The sequence below is a fragment of the Hemiscyllium ocellatum genome, chromosome 22 (assembly GCF_020745735.1).
Source record: "Hemiscyllium ocellatum isolate sHemOce1 chromosome 22, sHemOce1.pat.X.cur, whole genome shotgun sequence".
In the NCBI taxonomy this organism is placed as follows: Eukaryota; Metazoa; Chordata; class Chondrichthyes; order Orectolobiformes; family Hemiscylliidae; genus Hemiscyllium; species Hemiscyllium ocellatum.
In genome coordinates this window covers 19,950,130-19,973,317 of record NC_083422.1, presented here as the reverse complement: position 1 = coordinate 19,973,317, position 23,188 = coordinate 19,950,130, and the positions used below count along the sequence as shown (strand labels likewise).

Sequence of the window (23,188 nt, the reverse complement as noted above, 5' to 3'; positions counted from 1 at the left end):
TTTATCCAAAATCTGAAGGGTTTTTGGTGCAGTTTTTTCTCGTTAACAAGGTGGTTTGGCGTGCACACAGTTAACACAGCTCCACATCTATTCGATGCATGTCACTCAGATGCGACGTGGGTGGACGTGGCCCAGTATTGGCAGGCCTCAATTTTGTCTCAGGGCCCGTAGTACTGTGAATCTGCTGTTCAGTAAGCTTTTTAAAAATTTCACTGTCAAACTGTCACTTAATTTCGAAAACCAGCTGGTCCTGAACGTTTCAGATAAAGGATTGTGTACCTGTACACACATTTTATCAGGACTTGGTAGATTCTGTTACTTAATTAGATACATAGTCAATGATTAGTATTTTACAGAATTTGTGCGCAGTTTACAGCATAATATACATTCCTTTGAGGCACAAGAATGTCAGTAAACCATGACTAATGACGGAAGTGGAGGATTGTATAAGCTTAGAAGGAATAGCCACAAACCTGAGGATTTTAGAATACAGTAAAGGTGGACTGAGAGACTGATGAAGGGAGAATGGAATGTGATTGTAAACAAGCAAGAAAAACCGATTTTAAACAGAGTAGCTAAAAAGCGAGTTTTGTCTAAGACAAATATGTGTCCTTTACAAGCCAAGTTGGAAGAATTTATAATGGGTAATACAGAAATGACAGAGAAGCTAAATAATAATAATAATTTTGTCTGTCTTCACAGAGGATGAGACGAGAACTCTCCCAGAATTAGAGTCAGAGGGGAGAATGAGAAATGAGAAAAAAAAGTATTAGAAACTTCTGTTGGAGAATTTAATGAACAGCAGATTGATTAGTCCCTGGAACCTGATATTCTACATTCCAGAGTGCTGAAAGAAGTAGCTATGGAAATAATGTTGCTGCACTGGCATTCATCTTCCAAAATTCCTGTATATTCTATAGTGGTAGTTTGGAAGGTAGCAAATGTCACTCCACTATTTTGAGAAGGGAGAAAGAGACAAAAGTAGAATTATGCATCTATAAGTCTTACATCAGTATTTGAGAAACTGATAGAATTTGGTATAATGAATATGGTCATTGGTCACTTGTGTCTTAATCTGATTTTGCATGGATTTGTAATGGGAAATCCTGTTTAAACCTGTTGGAGTTGTTTTGATGTTGCTAACAGAACTGATTGAAGTGGAGCTGATAGTCATAGTTTATTTGGATTTTAGGAAAGCTTTTGATGAGGTTGATTACTTTCCCTCCCATGTGATTTTATTTTGCCAGTGTCCACATGACCAATTTTCATTCAGATGTGAACAGAAAAGGAATACCATTCGTGAAGATAGCAAATCTGGAGCTAACAAACTCCTGTATAGGATTGCATTGAGACTGAATTTGGGGAAATGTTGTGGAGATAAAAATAAATGGTCTTTAATTTAAAGTTGAGCTCTGGGTGGATCAACATGGTACAGACTGAGTGAGTAAGAGAACATTTTCAAAAGAACAGTTTGGATAAAACTGCTATAGTTGTCCATGAATGTGCAGCATACAGCAGTTTGAATAGCTGTGTAGAGCATAGTACTAAAAAAAATGTCCGGCTTAATGAGAGACCACTTGCGAATTTGCAGTGTAATTCCCTGACTATTCATGTATTCTTTTGTTTGGTTTTTGTTTGTGCAGTCAACTGATAATCGTCCCAAAGGAGGTCTGTAAATAGCTGGGGAAGTGAAACTAAAAGCCCAATGGCACGACAGTTATCCAAAATCCTTACTACCAATTAACCAGACTCTATTATCCAAAGCTTAGGGAACCTATCCTTGAATCTTTGTTGGGCTAATAAATGATAACTTTCAGTTCTACTGACCTTTTCTTTCACATCTGTTTTTTGAACAATCTTTTTAATTATCCTTTTCATGGGATATGGGCATTGCTAGCAGAGTAGGCATTATTTGGTGGCAAGCAGCTTGTGCTGTGGCAGTCCATACGTTGCGTGTACGTTCCTGCTGTTAGGAAGGGAGTTCCTGGTTTTTTGTGCAACAGTGAAAGAATAGCAACATGAACCTATCAGAATGGTTTGTGACTGAGAGGGCAACTTGCAGGCAGTGGTATTCCCATGTTTCTGCCACAAGGGGACAAAATATTTTTTAAGGGCTCCTCCTTGAAGGATACTTCTAAATACTAAATACTTTTATTTGGTGATGCAGTCACCCACAAAATTAAACAGTCCACTTGGTGTTCACCTAGGCAGCCAGAGCTACAATGGTGAACTCAGCCTGTTGTCCCTCAAAGTCTTCCTTACCAATAACAGGGGTTAATGCCAAATTTAAGAGAATTGTCTGCGATTAGTGAAGCAGCAGTCTGATGTGGCCATACTCCCAGAATCAAACTTGAAAGCAGGTAATACTGTCACTCTCCCTGGTATGTGCTATCCCACCAGCAGAACAGCTCAAGAGAGGTGATGGCACATTGGTATGCAGTTGCCACAGGAGTCGTTAAGTGATTTTAGACCCCATGAAGTCTCATGACAGTTTCCTTGCCCTTGTACAAGTTGATATATGCTGGTACCACTGCCATTTGCAAAATGGCTGCACCCTCTCCAGACCCTTCCTCTCTTAAAACCAGGCTTTCTGCTTCCCAGCACTCTACCTTCAGCAGACAATCCCTTAGTGACTTCATCACTGCCAGCACTTATCTAATGGTTCACTACTTTGATCAAAGCTTGGTTGTCTCCTGAGTTTTCACACCAACCCCTCATTGAAGAGGCAAAAGATGGAAATTAAAGTCATTTAGCCTGACCTCAATCGTTGGCAAGATTTTGGAGTCCATTGTGAAGGATGAGATTTCTGAATGTTTGGAAGTCCGTGGTAAAATAGAGCAAAGTCAGCATGGTTTCATCAAGGGGAGGTCACCCTGACAAATCTGTTAAAATTGTTGAGGTGACAAGCAGGCTAGACCAAGGAGAGCCAGTTGATGTTATCTACCTGGATTTCCAGAAGGCCTTTGATAAGGTACTGCACAGGAGGCTGCTGAGTAAGATAAGGGCTCATGGTATTAGAAGCATGGTACTAGCATGGATAGAATATTGGCTGTCTAGCAGAAAGCAAAGAGTGAGGTTTAAAGAGCCATTCTCAGGATGGCAGTCAGTGACAAGTGGTGTTCCGCAAGGGTTAGTGTTGGGATCACAACTTATTACTTTAATGATCTAGATGAAGGAACTGAGGGCATTCGGGCTAAGTTTGCAGATGATACAAAGATAGTTGGAGGGATAGATAGTATTGAGGAGGCAGGGAGGCTGCAGAAGGATTTGGACAGATTAGGGGGGTAGGCAAAGAAGTGGCAGATGGAATACAACCTGTTAAAGTGTAAGGTCATGCTCTTTGGTAGGAATAATAAAGGCGTAAACTATTTACTAAATGGGGAGAAAATTCAGAACTCTGAAGTGCAAAGGGACTTGGGTGACCTAGTCCAAGATTCTCTTAAGGTAAGTTTGCAGGTTGAGTCAGTAGTTAGGAAGGCAAATACAATGTTGGCATTTAGGCCAAGGGGACCAGAATATAAAAGCAGGGATGTACTTCTGAGGCTTTATGAGGCTCTGGTCAGACCACATTTAGAGTATTCTGAGCAATTTTAGACCCCATTTTTTCAGGAAGGATGTACTGGCCCTGGAGCAGGTCAAGAGGAGGTTCATGAGAATGGTCCTAGGAATGAAAGGTTTAACATATGGGAACATTTGAGGATTCGGAGTCCAAATGATGGCGTTTAGAAGGATGAACGGGGATCTGATTGAAACTTGCAGAATACTGAATGACCAGAACAGAGTGGATGTTGGGAAGATGTTTCCATCGGCGGGAGAGACTTGGACCTGCAGGCACAGTCTTTAAGTAAAGAGAAGACCCTTTAGAACGAAGATAAGGCGAATCTTCTGAGCTAGCGATGGTGAATCTGTGGAATTCATTAGCCACAGAAAGCTGTGGAGGCCGGATCATTTGAATATATTTAAGACCGAGCTCGATAGGTTCTTGATTGTTATGGGAATCAAAGGTTACAGGGAGAAAGCGGGAAAATGGGGTTGAGAAACTTGTCAGCCATGATTGAACGGCAGAGCAGACTCCATGGGCTGAATGGCTTAATTTCTCCTCCTATGTCTTATGTTTTAAACATGAGAGAAAAGTTATCCTGTGAATGGGAAGCAGATCTTCAGGTTTCCTTCATCTTAATTTTAACTGTTCTATGATTGGTCATGCTGGTGACTGAATGTTCCAGAGTGTTTTGGTGACTTTAGTGATTGGATTCACCTACCACCTTTGTGTATTTTGAGTGCCACCTGCTACCCTTGAAGTTGCAGATTTTAAAAAGGTGCTGAACAAGGCTTGGCAAGTTACTGCAGCTTAATACAGTGAAAATGTCCCTGTATTTCCTTTCCCTCTGTCTAATATATTGATTATGAGAAACCGGAAATCAAAGCTGCTGATAATGACCATGAAAAGAATAGATCTCTTCTATGATTTTCTGTGCCTAATGACATGAAATCAATTCTGCAACTAAGCAAAGCACTGCAAAGCTCAAAATGCTATTTTACCAGGTTTTTTTCTTTTGAAGATAATGTTGTATAATTTTACGTTGATATTTGGTATAATTTTGCATGATCTTGGAATTATCGATGGAAGTCCTGTAATTGGATATTGTAGGCATTTACATGTTCAGGCATCTGACTGCATCAAGTGAATATTTAATGGCTTAGTAGGAAATGAAAACCTAGTTAATGCTACCCTTATGCTGTGCATAATTACTTACTCATTTGAAAGCTAACAAAATAAGAAATAATGCTCACTACTCAAATTGTGAAGTCTTAAAGTACCTGTCAATTAGTCAGCATGATTTAAACTCTGTTTTTTTGCAAAATTAGTTTTTGCTTCTTTCAAAGTTGTTAAGGTGTTCATTTTCTTTCCTTGTTTAAACATGACTGAAACTGAAATGCAGTCAAAATTAGGATTTTGAAAATATTATGGACATGTTTCAAAGAAGTATTAACAAACTAAAGGATAATTTTGCAATAACAAATGTTAAAACTGTCATAGGTATGTAATTGTCCATGATTATTATACAGGAATGACTTCCAGTGGCCTACCATTGATAAAAATGTTATCACGTTACATTGCGTGCAAGTGGACTTGGTTGCCCAGAAATTGAATATTGCAGAAAAGAGAGACAGGTTAACAAAGATGAAGTTTGCATTCATCAGGACAAATGCAAGAATGCTGAACTTAAAGTATTTGCACAAATTTATATTGTAGGGAGAAAAAAGGTGCTGATTAGATGGCAAGTCAAAAGGAAACCATGGGCTCCTTAAGCTTCCGGGCATTTCAGAAATACTGGAGACTTGAATGTTCTTCTTGTTCACAGAGAACAGGACCCTGTGTATTAATGCATGTCAGTTCTGACCATGTAAATGGAGCATGTTTTAAACTGGTAGTTGCTGTAACTGTTAGCACACAGGATTGTTCAACAAGTGCTGCTTAGTTACAGAAACTTAGGTAACAGGCTTCTTGTTTTGGGTTTGCAGCTGTGGGCAACCCTCGAATGTAGATTGTTGTGGTCCTTGACATTTGGCATTCTTGCGTTTGTCCTGATTACCGGAAAACAGAACACCCTGGCGACCTGTTTCCATTTTCAGTGTTATTCAAGGAATGATTGTGTTTAGAGGATATCAAGTTATCGTAAAGCTAAATCTATTCTGAACTCCGAATAATGTACCAATAGGCCCTTGATCTTCATGCTGCATGAAGTTGGTCATAAAGTTTGATTACCTATGATTAACATGAAGCACCTTTGGTGCAAAAACCTACCTTGGGATAGTAATGTTCTGTTGCAATACTAAAAGCAGTGTTAATTATAGAATATTTAATGTCATTGTATTGTAGTCACTAATTTACCCTTTATTTGCAAAGGTCAGTAGGTGGAGTCAACGACTCACATTTTTTCAAAGTAAATATCTCTGGAATTTTTGAAGAGAATCAAGACAGTTCATTTAGTAAGAGGGAAAATGATGGTGCTCTGCAAAGCTATAAATATTTTCCCAGATTTGGAAGTGATGTGAATGTGTTATTTTTCAAGAAGATTACTTGTATACATTATCACTGCTTAAATCTTTCTTTAAATTTTAAATTGCATTGTAAACTGTGGATTTGCAAGTATAATTTTAATGTTTCTGATTTGGAGATGCTGGTGTTGAACTGGGGTGAACAAAGTGAAAAATCACACAACGCCAGGTTATAGTCCAACAGGTTTATTTGGAAGCACTAGCTTTCAGAGCTCTGCCCCTTCATCAGGTGGCTGTGGAATATAAGATTGTAGGAGACAGAATTTATAGCAAAAGTTCACAGTGTGATGTAACTGAAATTATATATTGAAAAATACCTGGATTGTTTGTTAAGTCTCTCATCTTTTAGAATGGGCATGTTGGTTTCAGTTCTTTCATGTGTAAATTCCAGAACTTAGTTACATTCTCAAGTGTGCTTTATCTGGGCCAACATGGCACCTTTTGTTAATGCTTTGAATGTATGAGGTATCCTGTGTAAGGTTGTCTGTGCCCCAATGTTCAGACTGATTCTAATCCAAAAAAAGGGATTTACAGAATCTCACATAGATTCATGCAGTTTTTGAGTAAAATAAAATGTAATTTTGCAAGTACAAATTCACCCCACAAACTTAAGTGTGTGTGGTGGGAGCGGGTGTGTGTGTGTGTGTGTGTGTGTGTGTGTGTGTGTGTGTGTTCGACGGCGGGGGGAGGTACGGGAGCGGGAGCGGGGTGCAGTGAAGTCACCTGTAACGTGACATGAATCCAAGGTCCCAGTTGAGGCCAGGATGGCTAGCAGCCTCTTCTCGGTTACTTTGCGTTTTTGCCTGTCCCGAAGTCTGCCTTGGAGAGTGGTCACCCGAACGTCCAGCAGTCCGGGACATTCGACCTCAAAATGCTCTCCGACTGGGAGGGAACGCTCCTGTCTGTCGATTATTGTGCGTGGCATCTATTGTTAAAGTTCACTTGAGAATGTAATGTTAAGAAAGTTCTAGAATTTACATATGAAAGAACTGAAACCAACATGCCCATTCTAAAAGATGAGAGACTTAATAAACAATCCAGGTCTTTTTCAATATACAATTTCAGTTACATCATACTGTAAACTTTTGCTATAAATTCTGTGTCCTACGATCTTATACTCCACAACTACCTGATGAAGGAGCAGCGCTCCAAAAGCTAATGCTTCCAAATAAATTTGTTGGACTATAACCTGGTGTTGTGATTTTTAGCTTTAAAGTTATCAGGTATTAATTTCAATGGATTTTGTTTGTCTAAAATTATCTATTAATTTGTAAGTATTTCATTAATGGCGATTACGTTTCAAAACAATTTTTTCTTAAGCCAGACTGAAGAGCAAATGTGTTTTGTGCACTAATCGAATTTTGTTTATTTTAGAACATATGTAACCCAGCAAAGTAAATAAGAAGGCACTCATAGTTGAGAGTCCTGTGAAATCCTTGGAACTTGGATAGCAGTATAGAGCAGGGTTCCTGAGAGGTGCATGATCGATGTATTGAATTAGTGTTAGTTCCGGACTAGAATTGTTGGAATGAATGTACTGAAGAGGTTACTTCAAGCTGCATGAAGTGAAGCTCAGATGGCTGGTAGCTCTTGGAACAAACTGTTCCGGTTCCAGTCTTAAAAAAATGAAGACTTAAACTTTACAAGGTGTTCAGTACAGGGACTGTGCTATGAGAATTATGTGAATGGTCTTTTGGGATTGTACCGGGGTATATTGGGGTGTTATACAAAAGCTATTTTGTTTACTTTTCATAATGTTTGGGATTAATGTCATTATTCCCTTTGTGGCATGCTTAAAATGTTTTGAGTTTTGATTACTCTATTTAATCTTCGTTCCTCTTGTAATAAACTTCTGCTTTATTAATAAAGCAAAATCTGCAGCATAGAGTGCATGTGTTTCAGCAAGAGATCACTTCATTAATACTAAAATGAATCACAATGTTATTTATTAAACCTGGTTCCCGACAGGGATCTGACTTGACCAATAATAGCAACATTGGGGTCATAACAATATCTTTATTTGAGTAAGTTTTGTCTTGTTTGCATCAGATCAGTAATTGTTATTTAAAGAACTGGCTGACTTGTGTCTGACACTGAATTATATGCAGTCTGATAGATATATAATTTGCGATATCCTTTTTTAAATTCGGACTTTGTTGTGACCAGTGGAGGAGTAGGAGAAGGAAAGCAATCAATTCACCCCTCCGAGCGTGGTTATAGTCGTAATTAAATGCTTGTTTACAGTCATTATGGTATGAGCTTGTAATTTTAAAAAGGATCAATTCTAAGGCGTCAGTGTTATTTTTGTTCAGACTGGCAAGTCCTTTCTTGAATAACAAGTATTTCTGTCCTTTTGTTCCCTTTTAGATAAGGTATCCCGTCATATTTTCTTCCATTTTGTTTTGTGTTTTGTGCATTTTGCAGTATCTGCTGCAATCATTTCCATTGCCTCTGCTTTTTTATTGATCAATAACCGGGATCCCAGGATTTATAGCAAAAAACTTTTCTGTCTTGAACGTATCTAATCTGGACCATGTACGATGTTTACGACATGGAAAACAATAGGAACTTGTAACTATGAAAAATCTGTTGGATACCTATGTTCCACACCTTAATTCTTAATTTAAAAAAACTTCCAAATGTAATTTGAACCTCTTGGAAAGATTTGTTATTTTAATTTCACAGTGTAGGCTGATTTTATTTCTATTTATGCCTTCTGGTGTACTCTTTCAGGTTGATGACTGGAAAATTATTGATATGTCTTTCAATTTCCGGAAACTCAGCGCAGTTGGACAATAGCCAATAACAGGGCAGACTTTAGATTAGATTACTTACAGTGTGGAAACAGACCCTTCGGCCCAACAAGTCCACACTGACCCGCCACCCACCCATACCCATTCCCCAACATTTACCCCTTCACCCAACACTCCGGGCAAATTAGCGTGGCCAATTCACCTGACCCGCACATCTTTGGACTGTGGGAGGAAACTGGAGCACCCAGAGGAAACCTACGCAGACACAGGGAGAACGTGCAAACTCCACACAGTCAGTCGCCTGAGTCGGGAATTGAACCCAGGTCTCTGGCGCTGTGAGGCTGCAGTGCTAACCACCATGCCGCCCACAAATTATTTTCTTTCTTCATATCCAGCTTCACTAACGGGTTATCTCTGGTATCTGAACTTCAGGAAGGATCCCATATTTTCACCTGTGTCATAATATTTCCATGAAATAAAACTCCAATCATTTTGGAGCAAAACAATACGTTCCTTCTTTCTGTGCTCCCTGTATTCTAACTCAAACCAGAACAATTAATGAGGGCTTTTTTGGTGTCAGCCACTTTGAGATGTTCAGCTTGAGATGATTTTTGAACCTCTTCAAATGGTTGCAATACTACAACGCAGCAAGCTCTTATTCTAGTGTTGATCTTGCCGTGGTGGAAGAAGTGGGAAGAGAAGTATCTTGCTGGTCTTAGCAAGTGCTGTCCTGATCTTTAATACATATTATAGAGTCATCGAACTTGTATGTATGTGAAGTGCCCGTCAATGACCATTAACAGCTTGGATGAAATATGTACCATTCAGTAATATTTTTTTGAAGTGATGTTGTCCAGGACACACAAGAATTCCATGTTTTTCCTTCAAATAGTCCCATAGTGTGATTTATTTCAACTTGAGAAGCATACTTGAGTTTACTGTTTCAACATTAAAGGTAACACCTTTCAATTATATAGCTCTCCCTTGGTAATGTACTGGAATGTAACCATGTGACCTTCTGACTCAATGGGCAAGTGCTTCAATTTAGCAAAGGCTAAATGCTTTAAACAGGCAAAAAGTACTGAAGGTTTTGTAAGTGTGAAAAAAATGCTGTAAATACTCAGCAGATCAGTCAGCATCTGTCAAGATGAGCAGAGTAAACATTGCAGATCGAACATCAAAGGTCATCATGAACTTGAATTTTTAGCTCTACTTCTCTCTACTAACATTGCTTATTTTAGTCTCTGACTTTTTAAACAATAAGTCTTGTAGATCCTAACCATTCTTACATAGCAATCGATTTCTGAAAAACAAGTGTGATTGATTTGATAATGAGGTCAGTATTATGTCTGAAAAAGATGGGTTGAGATTTTAGACAATGGCGTTCACACTGTCATCTGCACAACTCTCTTCCATGTAGTAAAAGCAGATTCTTTAACTTTGATCAGTATACCATTAATATGGTGCAGTTGCAGTATATAGTGCTTTACACGAGCACTCTTGAGTCACATTTTCATATGCGACGCTTTTGAAAACTCTGTCAAGCAGTAAATGCCAGTCTTATTATTCTTTTAAATAGGTCTTATTACAGTCATGATATGCTTCTTCTTCAGACAATTTTCTAGTAGATGTGCACGTGATCTTGTATTGTCTGGGATGAGCACCTAGCTTGGAGATATTTTGTGACTGGTGTTGTATGTTGGATTCAAAACAAAATAGTTTTAAAACTGGGATATAATAACTAATTTCAGCTGTCACTTGAATAATGTAACTTATTTCCCACATAATAATCATTTGCTATTTACAAAAGTTTATCTATTTGTTTTAAAAAAAGAGTTCATCGGTTTCACCACGTAATTAGCTGGTTAATAAGCCTGCAAGAATACCATCACAAATATGGTCCTATTAGTACTTTAATACAGAACCACATAGGCTTTTAATGTATCTTACTTTAATAGTGTTTGTAGCTATCAGACTTCAGCCTATTTGGAGATTGAGCAAGGTTTGGTAATGCAGAGATTATTGTTGGATAAGTTTTTCAGAGACCTAAGTTTATAATCTAGAGAACCCCAACTGAAATTCCACCATGGCTTTGGAAAATATGAATTTGGATGAAATATAAATAAGCAAACCTAGAAATGAAAAGTGGCTAGGAGCAAAATGTGACCGTGAAATTATACAATATAAAGCTGCCTAGAATAATTAAGATGGAGGTTCCAGTAATGGACGGGGTTGGACTAAGTTAAAAATCATATAACACCAGGTTATAGTCCAACAGGTTTATTTGGAAGTCCTAGCTTTCGGAGTGCTGCTAGGAGCAGAATCATAAGACACAGAATTTATAGTAAAAGATCTCAGTGTCATACAGCTGAAATAATGTTGAACGAACCTAGAACAAATCTATGCATGATACTGAGACCTTTTGCTATAAATTCTGTGTCTTATGATCCTGCTCCACAGCTACCTGATGAAGGAGCAGCGCTCCAAAAACAAGTACTTCAAAATAAACCCTTTGGACTATAATCTGGTGTTTTGATTTTTGTAAAACTTAGAATAATTAAATGAGCAAGATATCAGATGGTATAGGCAAAATTATGACGAGTCATCAGAATAAAAGCTATAGTTGAATCAAGATGAGAGTAGATCTAATTGAAGAAGAATGAAATCTTACACACCATCCTGAAAAAATTAATTATTTCACTGGGATAGATGAGTGAATGAAAGCTGCAGTTAGACCAAGAGACCTGAATTTTAAAGAAAATTGTACTTTTTGCTTGATTGGTTAGTATAATCAAAATATGCTGCCGATACTTAGCAGGACAGGCAGCATCTGTGGAGAACAAAAAACAATTTGTAATTCAAGCCTTTGTCAGAGCTACATCTGTAGAGTTTTGCTTTTCAGCACATTCACTATGAAAATAGTTTCTGAGCTGACTGTGGAATTGTACTTCTAGAATCATGGCAACAGGGACTTGTTGTATGGGGTTGATCTGGTCAGCCCATACTTGAACATTTGTAGATGTATTGTTTAAAATATTTTTGAACAAATACAGTTAATACTTGTTTGTGGGGGATTTGGCTTTTTTAGCATTTGGGGGGCTTAAGTCCAGATGAGATTTTGATTTAGTAAATGAAATGCTGACTTACATTTGCTTCAGTAGATTGTCCCATGAAACATCCATCGAACCTTTATGACCTTTGTTCACAAAACACTTACATGAGATGTACTTTTAAGTGGTACAGCTAGTGACCCTGTTGTGTTCACTTGGATTACATCTGGGAATATTTCGAAAACAAGTCAAGTAATCAACCAGAATTTAAATTAAAATACTGTTTTACTTTGACGATGTGAGAAGTTATGCCTCAGATTCCAGTAAAAAGTACAAACCATATTAGAAGTGAGTGCAATGGCAGGAATGGAGTAAGTAAACAGGAGACTTTGGCATTAGGGGTTTGGGATTGACGGTTGGCAAGTACAAAGCTGACACATGAATGGGATTTCAAATAGAATAGGATGTGCAGTAAAAGAGCACAAGAGCAATTGTGTTTTACCAGAAATGCCTCTACCATATCTTTGGGTTCAATGTAAGGACTGTCAAAAGATTGCCACTGTTCTCTTTGAGGCCAACTCTACAAACATTCAGGCAAAACCCCTGAAAAACAATTGTCTGGATGCTCTATCTAAATGTAAAGACATGAAACTCCCCCCTCTGAGTCTTGTTTCTTCAACACTGAAATAGCCAGTATTCTGGTGGAAAGATGACCAAAGACCCACAAAGACACATTTAAGCTTTCCTTGAAGTGCAACAGTGTTAATATTAAAGACTGGAGGAGTTTGCTATCCATCATTCAAAAAGGCAATAACTTGTCTGTCAAGCTGAATCATACTTTGATGAGGCAGAATAGGAACTACATCATCTCCTCTGGCTACCACATCTCCTGGGATCCCTTGCCCCAAATAGCCAAATAGAGGTTAGAATCTGCCTGTTCAGTCCCATGCAGACCAACAACAGAAGCATGACCATAAGCAAATGTCATCTTCAAATCAAGGAGCAGCCAACAATGCTTACTTTATATTTTGTTACCTGGACCATCTCAAATTAGCTCAAACAAGATCGTTAAACACCATTTTCTGTAAATAAATCCATGCTGACTTTCTGTAATTTATTCCTGTTTATGCAAGTGACTGACACAGTTTATTATTCTTAAGAGTTTTCCCACCAGTGAAATGAAACTGACCAATCTATAGTTGCAGGTTTAACTGAGTACCCTTTGAATAGTGGAGTAATACTTGCAATTTTCTACTTCTGGCACCACTGCAGTATACAAACATAAAAATACGAGCAGAAGTAAACTTAATGAGAAATAATGGCCTTGCATCCAAACTTTCCATTCTGGCTTCCCCCTTTATCCTCAGGCGTATCTTGTTCAGCCCTAGTAAGTTACCTTTTCTTTAAAATTGCACTGAAACAAGTTTTATTTATGTATTTCCATCGTAAATTGCTTACTTCAGCTGAATGAACCTGGAAGAGTGAGTGGCACTGATACCAGGTCTGCCATGCTTATCAGGCTTGTAGGTGATGGAGAAATCTGCAGATAATACCCAATCATTTCAGGTTTGATTTCATCCTGGTTGAAGGTTTTGTCATTATACACAGCACCATGCTGCCAACCACCTCTGGTAGGATAACCATCTCCAAAAGGAGAGTCTTAACATCCGATTTCTCCATTGGTGGAGCTTCCTTCTTGGCTTTCCGCAGCCTTTTCAGAAGGGACTGTTGCTTGTAGTGCAGGCTTCTGTTCACGCACTCCACGTACAAGTACAATACAACTTGATCAGCTGCTCATGAGACATATCAAGGAGCTGATCCAAGTCAACACCTGGTAAATTTTCTGAAAGTCCTTTACTACTTCTGTGCGACTTGGTCAGCCATTTTCACCTGCTCTCTTGGTAAGTTGTTGACTTTAAGGACAGCTGACCTTTCCAGTACCTTCTTTATCAATTTTTATCCCATCCCAATGTCTCTATTGCTTCCATTTCCACTACAATTTCAGCATCATGTTTCTTAGTAAATTCACGTGCGAAGTACTCACTTATAACCTCAGTCATCCCCTCTACTTTCCTGTGTAAGTCTCCTTTCTGGTCCCTCACATTTTCCACACTGTGTTTTACCACTCTTACTTTTATTTGCCTGTTAAAGATTTTTCTTTTAATTTATTTGCTTATTTCTTATGCTTGCTTTGCTTTTATTCCTTTTTCATTTCCCTTTGAACTTTCTGTATTCAGCCTAGTCCTGATTTGTATTATCAATCTGGAATTTGTCATGTGCATGCTTTTTTGCTTCATCCTAAAAGTTCTGACTTTAATTACCATTTCTTACCCCAAATGCAAATTTACTGCAACTGCACATGAACCATCTGCTCTGTTGCAGGATGTTCTGTTGCAGTTTTGGCTACCAATTTTTAAGTCTAACTTACTTGGCCAGATCCATTATCTCCTTACTAAAATTGACATTCCTCCAATTAATTATTCTTGCTCTGGATTGTTCCTTGTTCTATTCCCCTAGCTAATTTCAACCATATGATATTGTGACTTAAAACATATGAAACGTTGCTAAGAAATATTTTATATTTGTTCAAATTAAATCTCCATTTCAACAGATGCCATTGATCTGCTTATTTCCTTGCTGACTTTGTCTTTCCCCTACCCCCTCCAAGCCTCCTACCTCCCCAGATGCATTAGCAATAATACTATTTTACACAATTTGCTGTTTGGAATCCCGAGCTTGAATATAGCACGGGATCAATCCATGTGTGTAGTTACACCCATGACACCAAGTAAATTCAACTCCATTAATTTAATTCCAATAAGAGAGCGAGATAAACTGTCCACCTACAGATTACCTGCCAAAAACACACTGACTGTGCCAGTAAGAAACCAGAAAATGTTAGCTTGAAAAACAAAAGCCGTATTCACAAATAATCACTGACATGATGAGGGTTCCCAGTTTTCCTTTTCCCCTGAAGTTTTTTTTCCAGCTTTGCAACAGTGATTAGGAAACTCAGTAGTTCCCTTGCACAATCAGCAAAAACTGAAAACATCCCAAGGAACTTGAGAGGTTCCATTGAAAATTAACATTTTTAAGCTAAAGGAGGAGTTATTGCTAATGCCCGTGAAGCTGACGGTATCTTGCGGTTGCATTGGTTACAAACTCAACTTAGAACGAATGGCAAGTGCTATAGATTTAATTCCCATAAATCTGTGCAGTGATTCTTGTAAAAGGAGATGTGTGTTACAGCTTAAATTCAGGGTTTAATGTTAATAAGCCCACAATTTCCCCTTTCAGATATTTTCTGTGAATTAATATGCGGAGTGACTTTTGGGCTATCATGTTAATTTTGCACAGGCAATTTGATAGCGAGTTTTGAGAAGATTTGTAACTTAGGTTGAGGTTCTGGATCTAAGTTTGCTCACTGAGCTGGAAGGTTTGTTTTCAGACGTTTTGTCACCATACTAGATAACGTCACTGGAGGCTCACTGATGATGTTACCCAGTATAGTTACGAAACATCTGAAAGCGAACCTTCCAGCTCAGTAAGCAAACTTACATCCAGGCAATTTAATTTTGAAACTTGCCAGTTTGAATGTCATGTTCCTTGATGGTCCAAATCAGGATTTAAATAACTTGAGAGTATTTCCTGCCTTTATCCATTTTAGTGACATGTAGTTGATTTATGTTTTGAATTTTTTTTATGGCACCTTGCCTATTAAAATTTCGTACTTAAAAGCCCTTAAAGAATGAAGGTAATTGACAAATGTATTCAAATTACTTTGGCAAATTTGGAGATAATTTGGTCTAAGTTCTTTCAGATAAATACCTACATATGGAATTCAAGGGGAAGAAACCACTGAGGAAAGAAAACAGCAAGTATTTGTTGGAGGATTGATGTTAATGCGAGGGGTAGGAAGAATGGGGGTGATACCCTACTATTTAATGCTGGCAACCTATATTAATAATTTAGATTTAGAAGCTTAAATTAAATTGGTGGATAAAAGACACTTTAAGAGTGGGGACAGTGCAGTTGATCAGTCGCTGAAACACCATTGAATCCAATGAGGTAGCTAAACAAACAACAAATGCTAAATGGCTAGACAGAGATAAACAAGCTGTTTCGAATGTTTTTGTTTATTCCTAATAGTCTGCCTGATTGCCACTTATCATTTTAGACAAGATAACATGCTAATTTTTCAGGTTTGTGAAAGAAATTGTAGATGCAATATTTTGTAGTTGGTGCATCTTTACAGCATTCGCTCTTGGAAGTTATATAATTGTGCATCAGCTGGGAATGAAGGAGCCTTAAAACTTTGCAACACATGAGGTGGCCCAATTATGGCACTCAATCTACGGAGAAATTAAAATAGCAACTCATTTGTTAGAAAGTAGACTGGTCAGTTCACAACTAAATGCAATAGACTTTGATACTTCCAAGATCCAGGCTGTGATGCAAAATCAACTTTAGTAAAATTGGCACTTATGTTACTGTTATGTAGATTTCAACAAAGCAAACCGAATACTATGCTGAAAAATGTGTTGCTGGAAAAGCACAGCAGGTCAAGCAGCATCCAAGGACAGGGGAATTGACGTTTCGGGCATAAGTCCTTCTTCAGTAAAGGGCCCTGAAGAAGGGTTTATGCCTGAAACGTCGATTCTCCTGCTCCTTGGATGCTGCCTGACCTGCTGCGCTTTTCCAGCAACACATTTTTCAGCTCTGATCTCCAGCATCTGCAGTCCTCACTTTCTCCAAACCGAATACTATGTTGTGTTGCTAAATCAGAGAACAAGTCAAAAGGTTTTATGCTGTAGCTACACATCCACCTTGGGGTTAGAGGGAAATATTTAAAACCTGAATTCAAATCTACCTGATGTCTCAACTCTGCACCGCTTCCAGATTTTGCATTTGAAAAGGAACAGAACATTTGAGGCTTTTAATCTTTAAAACAATCAACTCAGAAAGGACTATTATCAAGCTATGTAAAATATTAAGTCTTATCTTGAAACACTTGGTTTAATATTTATGTCACGAGTGTGGCAAGGAACGCCAGTTCAAATTGGTGAAAGGAATTAATGTCAAGAAGACTTGCTCATGTAATTAGAGTAAAGCATAACATCATGAAGAGACAATTTGTATGGTGGATTGGCCTAAGATGGACCCAATGGTATGCTACATACATTTTTCTTAACTTTTGTATTATTACATTGTAAAACAATTCCTTTACAGGAAAAAGCGGAAGGGCAGCAAATTGTTAATTATATTCCTAAAGCTGTGCTCAATATTAGCAACCTCCAATTCTGAAAACTCATGGATGTAAAGATAACCATTCTCCTGATTGCTATGTATAGTAACAACATAAATGCGACTAAGGCTTGTTCAGTATTTTAATGAAAACTTCCGATTGTGTTTACACTTTTTTTTAAACCACTTCAAAAGTATTTTCATATTGTCACAAATGATATTTGGAAAAATTCTTTGAATTTTGCAATTTTTAAAATTTGGGTGCAGAAAACCATAAAAAATGAATTTTAGCTTTGTGAGCTCTTTGTGACCCCTACTGGATGGAATTAAATAGCATTAATGGACCATGCAATGTGTATATCTTATGTATGGAGTGAAACAAGTTTATATTTAGTAATGTGCAGTTCATCAACACATTTGTCCCTCCTCACATTTTATCCCTTGTGATGCTAAACCATACATATAGATGCCTAATGGACTTAAATAAAAACTATCTTTATTAATATCTGTTTGTTCGTAGGTCTCTGTCATTTCTGTTCTCTCTCTCACTCTGTAGCTCACACTAAAAATACCTAACTTTGGCCTGATCTGCTTTCTATGTGAACGAATATTAGCGATCAACATAACAAAACTCTTTGTTTTTTTTTAAAAACACTCATGTTGAAACAACAAAATGCAGAAACTATGATCTTGGAGCATATTATGGGTAAGTATACTCAGCCAATTAATGTGCTTCAATCATTTACTAAAAGTTTGTTTCATTTAAAGGATATTTGTAAGCTATCTGGTTTAAAAACAAAAATAATTTGTCCTTTTATATTTGTCTATTTAATCATTGATTCAGGGAATAAATCTTCAATACGATGTATTTAAATATTTTTATCCAATATATGCTGAACTTTCAATCCACATGATGTCTGTCATTCTAAGATCAGAGCAGAGCCATTCTGCTCGCAGGCCCTTAACTGAGAGGGGATGGGTGGATTGACACACCTATTTGCACTTTCGTGAAAAAGGACATAATTTAAACTCAACATATTTACATAGTTATGCTGAGATCAAAAATCTGCTGGCATTTTCATCCTAAATTGTATCTCACATTATTACATTGAGCTGTGGCAAAGAATTTTATTCTTGCACTTAATTATTTTATGAAATGTTACTAATCTTTGTACAGCACCTATTAATGTGATACATGTTCTTGAAAATTAAGCAAATGATCCAATTGCATTGAAAGCAGGTTAGGTTACTAAAAACTGGGTTCGGGATTACAGTCTCCATCTTAGATCAGCTGCTAGCAAAATATGTGATCCTGTGTTACTGGTTTGCTTCAGGTTTTTGTTTAAATTTGTATAGCTGCACTATATTTATTTGTATTTAAATATTTGTCTCCTGAATGTAGGCTGGTAACCAAAGGCTCATTTATTGCCAATCGTGGTTGCCTTCACCTTGAGCAGCTGTAGGATTGTTAGTTGTTCTCCCACGATGGTGGTTGTCTTGTTTAAGCAGACCTGTAGCTCCTGTATCTGAAGGAGTTTTGACATCTTGACTGTTGTTGACAGAACAGCCCCATTACTGAATTGGTTTTGGTATCAACTGTCAGTGCACTTCTTATTCATCTTAAAAATATGATTATATGACCTGCTGCAATGTCCTATGTGTGGTTTACCAATGTTTACTTTTCTGTTCCATCCTATTCAGTGGTTCTACAGATCCATAAGAATTTTGTTTCAGAAAGCAATCATGTCTTTGAGTAAGAGGATGTGTAATTTAATGTTCTAAGGGCCTGGCAAGAAAAGGATTGTTTCTGTGGCAGCTGTAGTACCTCTCAACCATTTTGGGCCTAATAATTGCTCTATTAAGAGCTACCTTCAACAGTCAAAGACAATATTGTTTACATTGCTGATCACCATTTGGAGCCAATACCAACCAGCATTGTCATTTTCACACTAATTTTTGGAAGCGGCTGGCTTACTGTTCTGAATTTGGCACTAAAGAATCTAATTGACAAATTTGTATTGAAAATTTATGGTGCAATTATATCTGTACAAATAATGAAGAGCGCAGAACTTAAATATTGCTAAAAAGAGACACAAAGTTGAAGCTTTTCATCTTTCACTCGTCAGGACAACAGAAATAAACTTGAAGGGAACTCCAGTTTAGACAACGTGAGAAGGGGATGGTCTTTGGTTGCAATAATATTAGTATGGTGATACAGCATGAACATTTGATTGTCAGTCTTAGTTCTCAGCCCAGGCACATAGACTGATTGATTGTTCAGGGTGTTGTCATGGGAATACAGCAGGGATTGGCAATTTGATGACTTCTTTTATCTTGAACCTTGCTACTTTGCAGTGAGCCCAGAAAATTTTATGCATGGACAGGATGCTGCTGTCAAGCCAGTGAAAATTTTTGCTTCCACTCAAATTAGGTAATATGATATGACTTTCAGCACCAATGTGATGCTTTCGGCATATATCCTAATAACTGGTGGACTGTATCAACTAGTATGTCTCATTGACAATTCACAGCAGGCAGCCATGTGCTCAGCCAACCAATGCTTGCAAGTCTCAAAACAACATGTCCACCATTTGGATGTAATACTGCCTTTGGAGGTCATTTATTTTAAAATGTGCTAAGCGTTACACCTGAAATTAATTTAAGGTAACCTGTCGAGTTCACAGTGTGATAATCAGTCCTGAACTACACACTAATACTTGGAATCCTGTTTTATGTAAGTAAAAGGATTTTGTGCATAAATTGCACCCTTTTCATGGAATTTTCAGCTTTGGATTGGAAGTAGCCATTTTCTCCCCTCACTCATACTCTCCTTTCACCTCGGTCGTACTCTGTCCCATCTTTCTTGTATGCTGTCGTACGCCTTCTCTTCCTCCAAGAGATAAAAGGAGGGAAACCAGCACGGTTTGTGAAATGCCTTGCCAGCATGTAGGATATTGCCTTTGTGGAGCTCGTGGCAAGCTGATGCCTTGAAGCAGTCTCCATATGACTTGCAGATTTTCATATGGTGAAAGTGAAGTACTGATTGTGTAGTTTCAGTCACTCTGTGTGGCTTGGAGTGCAACTTGCACGTTATGCTCCCAAGCATCTCCTGCTCTTGATCATCTTCGTCTGAGATATCACAGATGAGTTGTTTCAGTGTATTGCATAGAGTACTAGAATCACACAACAGGATGTTTAGCCCATCAAGGTGTACTGATCTATCTACACTAATCCAGCTCTTGGCCCATAACCTTGAATATTATGACATTTCAAAATGTTCATCCATGTACTTGGTACACACTGCTGTACATCAGTGGTGAAGGAGGGAGTGAACATTGAAGGTATAGTTTAGGATACTAGTCAAAGGCACAGCTTTGTCTTGGATACTGTTGAGCTCCTCGAGTGCTGTCGGAACTGCCCTTATTAAACAAAGTGGAGATGGTTTTATCGCAGTACTCACCTGTGCCATTATAGATAGTTAACAGGTGTTGGGGAATTAGAAGGTAAGCTACTTACCTCCAAATACCTAACTTCCTGACCTACTGTTGTAAATAAAACTATTTGTATCTGAGGAATTGTGAATGATGCTGAATGAGTGAGTGAATGTCTGAATCATCAGTGAACATCCCTGCTTCTGACCTGATGGTGGCTGTGAAGCCTCATTGATGCACCTGAAGATCCAGGGTCTGGTACAGTACGTTGAAGAAATATGATTGAGATAGTGTACCTTCAACAACCACAGTCGCCATCCTTCATGTTGGGACTCTAGTTGAGAGTTACCCCCAATTCCCATGGAGCCCAGTTTTGCTCAAGTACCTTTTGCCACACTCTGTCACATTCTGCCTTGACTTCAAGGCTTCGCCCTCTTGCCTGTACTCACTGTTCCTTGCTGGCTCTTTGTACATGATTGAAAGATTCCTCATGTGCCATTAATATCTAGAAATAATTTGTCCTGGCCTTTCATATGTAGTGATCCCCATTTTGTAGAAATCTATGTAACTCCATCATGAACAATTTGTTCTCCAGAATCCTATTCCATCAATCTATTGCCCTGCAAGGCCACAGTACCAGTTTCTTTAATCTTTCAATGTTGGAGATATTGGGTGCACCATTTTTTTGGAATGAAAGCAAGAATGTGCATTTATGTGATGACTATAACATCCTTGGGGTATTTCAGTGTGTTTCACAACCCATTAATTACATTTTAAACTGCTATTGACACAAATGTGTAGACAATGCACACAGAGCAAGGTTGCAAATAGTTTGACAATGTTTAGCAAGGACACCAGTAGAACTTGTAACTCTCTTTGAGCAGTACTATTGTTACGAAGATGTGGAGTATACTTTTTAAGAGAGTTAAAAGCAGCAGAACTACCAGACCCAACACCAAGTGCACTAAAAAATGTAACAGTGTAACACTGGGTTGAACCATGCGATTAGTTTGTTGCTTGGAGACAAAAACAAATTCCAGTTCACCTACACAGTTTAAATTATACCCAAACATATCAAACTCCAATCAAGTTTGAATTTAGTATATTGACAATCTTAAAAGCCAATGACACAATCCAATGCTCTGAAGTATAAGACTGGGGAAAATGAACAGTTTGGAGGAGATCTGCCATGTCCTAGCATGTAAGAGACTGCTTTAAAAAATATCTCTCTTAAAAGTCCCTTTTCGATCAGTAACGCAGAAATTCCTAACCAGGAGAAAAGAAGACGCAGGAAGATCTGAAGACAAGAACCTACAGCTGCCTGGTTTTGAGATAAGAACTGTTGTTTTGAAAATTTTAATTGGGAGCTTTATAGAAGGGAAGCTGAAAGATTGGTTAGAGAAATAAATTGTACATAGTGGTTAGTTAATTATTCTCTGTTAAACTTTAAGGAATAAAATTTTTAATGTTTACTTTAAATGGTTCTTGGCCACTCAAATTTTTACAGATTACTGCATGGGGTAAATCTTTTCTATGTTGCTGGTTTTAAATTTAGCAGTAGGGTTTACCCCATATCATAACACCATGAGTATCGTTTATGTTAACTTACAGAGGCAGGTAACAAAGCCTAATATCAGCTTTGGAAGAGTTTGCAGTATAAGAATAGAGGTGGCAGGTAAGATGACACGTTAGAAAAATATGTGGAAAGGCATTATGAAGTCATTTGAAATATACACTGAAGAATGTGGAGCAATAAAATGAGCTTGAAAGAATAACAAGCTTGATTCCTTGATATTACATATATATATAAAGCTATTAAAAAGGCCTGCAGTACTTGGTTTTTTTTTAGTGGGATTGGGGTCAGAAAAACTACCAGGTGCTAGATTTCCACATGGAAATGCTTGTCTAACATGGCAATTTTACATTCTGTGCAATTTTAATTGTCATGTTAGAAAAATGTGGCAAAATCATTGGTTAATCTACACTGCATATTCTCAGTGGTTCTTGTTATGGAGGGTTAAGGTTATGTGCAAATATTTGAGATAAGTGAACAGTTTATGTTGCTGCAGAGAATGTAAGTTTATGTAAAAGTAGAAGTTATTTTGATAATGTGAAAATAACAATTTTTCCTTGGTTATGAGTCAGTGAGCAGAGTCCTTTACAAATCTTCACAGTGAGAAAAAAAGAGTATAAGACTTCTGTTTGTGTAATGCTGTAGGAATATAGAGTTGTTTGCCACAAGGAGTCACTGAAGTATCAACTGTCTCATCCCCTCAGACCCAGCAAAGGAATGGATTTTGGAGAATGTGGAGTGAATAGTACAGTGGGGTGCCTTCAAAACTACTTTAACTAAAAACCAGTACCAACTCAAATACTGTAGTTGATCTCCTTTTGCATCCCAAATTTTAGGATGCGGAATCAACCTTTAATGTAACAAAGTAAAATAGTTTCAATCAGCATACTATTTCAGAGAGAAAAACGTAGCATTATGTCTTCTTTCCAACACCAAGATTTCCATTTGCATAATTTGTGCCCTATTACAAATAAACAAAACCTGAAAGAGCAGGGAGCATCTCATAAGGTGGAATTGTAATTTGAGTCTTTGTGATTGTCCAAAGTATGATGAAAGGTATACCATTCACATTAT

At 37.8% G+C, this 23,188-nt stretch overlaps 1 protein-coding gene and 1 pseudogene across 1 annotated transcript in view; one reads left to right on the top strand and one right to left on the bottom strand.

Moving 5' to 3' along the window:
* marchf5 (membrane-associated ring finger (C3HC4) 5) overlaps positions 1-23,188 on the top strand; it is a 129,668-nt gene that overhangs the window by 76,711 nt on the left and 29,769 nt on the right. The gene's annotated exons all lie outside the window — the stretch shown is intronic.
* Positions 13,321-13,750, bottom strand: LOC132826452 (small ribosomal subunit protein uS19-like; annotated as a pseudogene).